Source organism: Antedon bifida, chromosome 1, assembly GCF_963402885.1.
Source record: "Antedon bifida chromosome 1, ecAntBifi1.1, whole genome shotgun sequence".
NCBI classification, from domain to species: Eukaryota; Metazoa; Echinodermata; class Crinoidea; order Comatulida; family Antedonidae; genus Antedon; species Antedon bifida.
This window is the reverse complement of record NC_136226.1, coordinates 7,035,626-7,042,232: the sequence shown is the minus strand read 5'-3', so window position 1 is coordinate 7,042,232 and position 6,607 is coordinate 7,035,626. Positions and strand designations below refer to the sequence as shown.

Sequence of the window (6,607 nt, the reverse complement as noted above, 5' to 3'; positions counted from 1 at the left end):
CCAGGACTTTTATAAGAAAAAACAGAATTGACTGTCATATTGTAAATGGGAAAACAAAAATAAATCGAAAGAACAATCACGGAAAAAAAAGTTTCCCAGTTAACAAATTATAACTTTTATGTCATTGTATGTGACAAAGTCCTTAAAAATGAGGCTTGTTTCACGATGCCCATTCATCTCATTCTGAACCATTACACCTGGAACTATTTTTCCAAATGCTCTTGTGTAAACCTATCTCAAATGCTAATTAAATTAAAATTACTCCCTGTCAGTAAGTGACAATTATTTTGTTGACCACAATGTTAAATTGACATTTGAAGGGACTATGTAAATAAATAAAGGACACTTTTTCTCTAATTTTTAGCTCCAAATACTCAGACAGATGTATGTATAGACTTGCACCATATCTGTATTTAGTATTTGTCGTTTTTTGTTGTCAATCAGTCAGCATTTCGATTTTTGTCTGAAGGTAGTATATGTATGAAACGCCATATGTGCCAAAATGTTTATCTTTTTACTAATATTAAGTTAAACCTCAGTCTAGAACCTAGACTAACGTATGTGGTGCATGACCGATTGTATATGTGTTTCATTGTGTCACACTAAAATTTTCTTCTACTAATTGTACATACATTAACAAGGCCATATACATGGTTGCAGTCGCGTGCTCAAGTTAGTGTTTACCGACCGACCGCCGACATAGTGAGATGTACAGTAGAGTCGCGTTGCACGTGACTAAAAATATAAAAAAACTTTTTGTTTTTGCTGAATATATAAGGATAACAATTATATTGTACCCAAATAACATGAAGAATGAAGATTCATCAAATCAAACTTTGAATAGGCAAGTTTGCAGTTTTTAATAATACATTATTCACTTTTGTAAAAAAAAAATAATTTAAAGAAATTATGATTTCACATAAAGATAAAATAATAATAACAATTATTATTATATTATATAAGCTAATTCAACATTACCTGAATCCTGATGAACCCTATTATTATAACATTTTTTTTAATCAAATTTGTGGTGAAACTATAATAATAATAATAATATGTGACATTAAAATTGCATATTCCAACAAAAAATGTTAAACATTTTTTCAGGACAATATATCTTTAAACCAGAAAACACTAATGTAAGTCAGTAACGCGTTACACACCACGGTTGACGCGATGGCATTGTCACTGTGGAGCCGTCTTTAATTTCACATATTGTCAGGTTTTACTTACCTACCTAGGCCTATATTTTATAAAACGAACAATTAATATCCAAATATAAATTGTGATGCATAAAATCCCTAAACGGATGTAGGCCTACGATCTGTTTGGGCTAGGCCTCGATTGCCTAGCTAGGCCTGCCTACTCTCTATTTGTACCCCGGCACAATACAATACAGTACTAGCCTAGGCTAGGGCTAGGCTTATAGTTAGTAAGGTCTAAATAGCCCAGGCTAACCTACCGAGCAGGCCAGCCGATGTGTATAAAAACTTGTAGAATCACACAACACAACAAAAGTTAAAACTACTATATACTGTGCCAAAACAAACCCTTTACCTTTTACACGCCACGTAAAAAATTAGTGCTTTTTCAAAACAGAAACGCGGGAATAAAAAAACATCGCACAACACAGATTTAAGAAAATCGTGTCGCACCGCCGAGCCTAGCCTCTCGCGCCACACACAACACACAAACCTTTTTTATCTTCTTTGTTGGCGCGGCGGTGGTGTGAGAGCGTGCGTCGTGGTGGTTTTGCAGTTCGTCCTTGACCTCCTGGATGGAGGGAGATGTCAAACCGTGCCCGAACTTTATATGCAAATGATTATGCAAATCAATGATTTAAAATTATAAATAATTAATTATGATTTCAATACAAAATCAAAACAACCACCAGGTGACCTACTTATATATTCGTAAAAATGTGACATCTAATCATGATGACATAGACCTATATTATTATAATTTATATTAATTATATTTTAGAACAATCAATATGGCTTCCTATATTTATTATCAAATGGCCTATACTCTACTACTACTGCTACTCTCATCATTTGCATGTCATTTGCAGGTCATTGCTTGCACAACATTTCATTTATTCAATGGAACAAGGGGATCAGTGAAATAATAATTAATCACTTTTCACTTCTATCCCTTAAAATAAAAGTGGAGTAGGCCTAAATGACCAAGGAAATCGGACTGAGAGCAAGAAAACAAAAACAACGCGAAACTCAACAAATACCAACTCTCTGACTTAATTTCCTCTCTATCCATTCAAGCGTAGAAAATGATAAACGGAGATTCACACGCCATTTCCAAAACATTATGCAAAACATTTGGGTTTTTGAGAACCTTAATTATATTTATTCATTGAAGTTTAAAACAAATATATATAATTATAGGCATAACAGTTGTTGTTTTCGTTGACAATTTATGCTTATGATTGACGTTATGTATGAACTATTTCTCGCAAGGCGATTTTATAAAAGGAGTAATACGGTTATCACGCTTTTCGTGCATGATCACTGTTTTTGTAAAACTGACCAATCACTGAGTTAGATGAGTAATGTTTCATGGCATTACTGTAGTGCATGTCATTCTCTATTTTTGCGCCAAAACACGGCGGTCGTGTAGAATGCTGCACGTTCCCTGCCTCTGGGACCTCTCCAGAAAAACAATTCTTGGATGCCCATAATTTCACCCTCCGTCTTAATATTTTAAAAAGAAATAAGAGGAATTCCACAAAATCATTCACATTTACTTTTCTTGTATTTTTTTACGGAAACACGGAAAAATATTGTAAAAAAATGAATACATTTTTATTTATATAATTATTAGACCGCTCAGTTTGCCAGACCATTAGATAAGATAAGATGAGTTTTAGCACAACAGCAGATACCTCCCTGAGCAGATTTTACGAACAACAAAGAACGGTGCTGGTATCTGAGTCGACCTTACCGTTACAACGCGTTGGTGACGTAAACCGTTTGATCATCAGCGTTTTGAAATTGGTTTGAGTTTACCGCCACCAACGTTAAAAGTGATGACACTTCAAGAGTCTAGTTTCAATAATTTTAAGAGTAGGCCTAATGGTTTTTAACAACGTTTTATTATTTGTGTACATGAATAACCTCAGATAAGATAAAAATGTATAAATAGAATTGAAATCGATCGATCTATATAGAGATGAATAATCTCATCTCTATATAGATCGATCGATTTCTATTCTATTTATACATTTTTATCTAGAGAAATTGTCTATATTATGATCATTGTCGAAATAAACTAAAAACTACTATTTGAGTTGATTTGCAAGCTCGTAGCTCGTCCCCTCCCCCTGAAGAAATTAATTTAGACACAGCCCTAGAGATGAAAGTCATTTTTCTGCTGGCTGGTAGAGTTAGGACTATGAGACGCTGCTGAGTCTGTTTTGATCCTTAATCGTAAGCAGTATTCGAAAGAAGAAGAAGAGTCTGAGGTAAGAGTGAGAAGAGTGGGGTTCTTTCGTACAAACCCCACTGCTAAGAGTTTATAACACTACCCAGTCGCATGTTTATTACATTTAAATAAAGTGGTAAATATGTAATGATACTGTATTGGGTGATTCAAATTAATCATCACAATAAAATAAATTTGTTGTTCGAAACTACAGTGAGAAATACAGTTAGTGGTAAATTTATCTTATTTCGTTTAGATCTACGAAATGAAAGTATCAACTAAAACTTGCGTATTTCATGAACAGAGGACATATAGTGACAAAATACGTTGTTATATCTAGAAAATACGCATACCGTATGATTGGCTCTTCTTGGTCCTAACTTAGTTGGCATGGTTAAAAAGATCAATATTTTGGCACATATGGCGTTTCATACGTATAATACTTGAGCTCGTATTTCAGACAAAAATCGAAACGCCGACTGGTGGACTAAACATAATTATTATAAAAAGACAACAGATACAGACTTGGGGCAAGGCTAGGGTTTAATCTTCACGTAATCCTATGCTATGTGAAAGAAAAGAAATACGTCACTACCGTATTATTCATTGGTGTTTAAACTTACAATACACGCCCGTCACGTGTAATGATGGATGTTCTTTCTGATTGGTCAGTAGTTCATGATCGGGACGAGGACGATTGATTTTGTCTACTGGAAACGTTACCGTATATTATGAATATTACTATGGTAATATCTATCATCTATCATCTGACGTGTTACGATGTCTCAGCCAGTTCACAGAACGTCATAACGATGTCATGTTAAGTATTTTATACTCTTTTGTAAAATATATTCTACTTCTGAAGATCCTAAGTAGGTCACATTATTGTCAGTCTCATAATTCTATAATTATATAATAACTATATCATATCTCGTCATCATGTCGTCGTCCAGCATCATCTTCATTTCTGATACACAACATTATTAAAACAATTAGATGAACACAATCTCAGTTTAATCAAGGAAGAATTAGTTTAAAACTAATGCCTCCATGGTTTAATTGACTTTATTTCCGCACAGTTATACGACCTATATTATTATATATATACATCTGTAACCTGAGTTGATAAATAGCTAATAATATCGCCAATGACAACCATTTACAGTAACAACCTTACAATTCTTTGATTTTTCTGTAAAAGAATTTTGGAAAATTGCAATTTATCAGGAATAATTAGTTGAGAGTAGGCCTCGAGCGTTTATGGCACCAACATATAATTTCTTGATGAAGACAAAAATACATCTTTATAAAGAACTACACAGTAGTATTATATAATTGTGTCCAATTGCGAATGATGCAGTATTGGTTTTTTTGTGGCCACACATGCATGGTCTAAAAACTTCTGCAATATCTATTTTTCATCAATAAGAAGTAAAATAACGGTGTTACAAAATTAAACATAGAACATCTTCATTCTATTTTGATTATGATCTTCCAAAAAAAATCTCAATTATAATTTTTAATTTGGAAATACAAGATCGTCCTGGTAACCAAATGCTTTCCTACATTTGTTATCCAACACTGAATCTAGTAATATGAAATGATGAATCATAGTGTGTAATACAGTATATTGTATATATACAGATATAACAACACATGCAAATTAACTCCAGTATTTGGCATATCGTGATTAGCTTGCAATTGTCTATTTTACTATTTAACGCCAAACGAAATTTCCAACAGAAAAATGAACCTGAAAATGATCACCACAAAAAATAAATAATTATCTTAAATAATATACCAAAAGTATAAATAAATAAATAATTATATAATGTATTAAAATACAGTAAATAAATTGAAATATATTGGTTTTTTAGTATGCTCTGTATGGATAATCTGCTCATTGTTACTAAAATCAAGGCAATCTAACAACAGAACAACATGACACTGAACTTGCCTTGCCAAGATAGGAACTCGTAATAGTCCTTTGATCTTATGTTTGGCTGCGACAAATGCCAACAGTCTGTATTATGCCAAGGATAGTGTTATCTTTGACTATGTACATAATCTCTTTGGCGCGAGGGGCGTGGAACTGTACGTGTCGCTCCGGAGCTCAGCATCCTGTTGTTAGATTGCCTTGTTACTTGCAGCAATTATTCAAAGTTAAAAATAAACATCAAAATAATATGTCCTTAAATATTGAATGTAGCTATATAATATCTCGTTTAATGTCTAATTTAAATGGGATTTATTGCAATTTAACATTAACTTCAAAAATTATTTCCATTCATAAATGTATTGTTTCTAAACTTTAATATAAATATTGTTTTATTTTTTATTTGTCCTGAACCTAACCTTTTGTCTAGGCACATGTACTGTATACTGTGTCATAATCCTTCAACATAAAAATACATTGAATGTTATTTATTTGGAGTTTTGATTGTTCAAAAACCTATGTATAATGTTAATTAATAATTACATAAAATGTTAGTATTGGAAGTTATATTGTGACTTTCCATAGAAGACTATTTTAGGACAAACATTTTTATTTTTAAATAGTCAAAATAGACATAAATGTTTATACTATTAAATATACATTTGGTTTAATGACATTTCATTAAAATAAATTACCAAGTATATATCTACTTATTACATAAAAATGGCCAAATATTTATAAAACATATTTGTCTTAAAACACAAAAACAGCAGAAATAACTTTAACCAAAAATTATATATTTTAAACAAAGCAATGACCACATACTTGCAACAAAAAAGAAATACTTCAGTAAATATATATGATAACCAAACATGTTACCACATTATGCATAGACCTATATTTAGTAACATATAATTGTTAAATTTAAATTATAAATATCTATATGATTATATATTAAGATCTTTATTAATAGAATTATTTGAATATAAGTTGAACTTATGGTTATTTTTAGAATGGTCCATTACATACTTCGTGTTAGGACGACAAAACTACAAAACTGATAATCACATAGCAATAATCAATTTGCAGATACACAGATATTGTTGAAAACAATAGAACTATGCATGGTAATAGTTGCCTTTGTGTATCAGAGCCACTGATAGTCAAATACCTAAAATGCTGTCATCTGATTGGTCAGAAGTTTCTAATTTTATTTCTGCCCTTCATGAGATT

General features: G+C 31.8%; 1 protein-coding gene across 1 annotated transcript in view; it reads right to left on the bottom strand.

The window, feature by feature from the left end:
- Positions 1-6,517: 6,517 nt before the first annotated feature.
- Positions 6,518-6,607, bottom strand: part of LOC144839936 (poly(rC)-binding protein 3-like) — an 81,321-nt gene continuing 81,231 nt past the window's right edge. Inside the window, exon 16 of the transcript XR_013611817.1 lies at positions 6,518-6,595. The gene's annotated coding sequence lies outside the window, so the exon portion shown is untranslated. The remainder of the gene's footprint in view (positions 6,596-6,607) is intronic.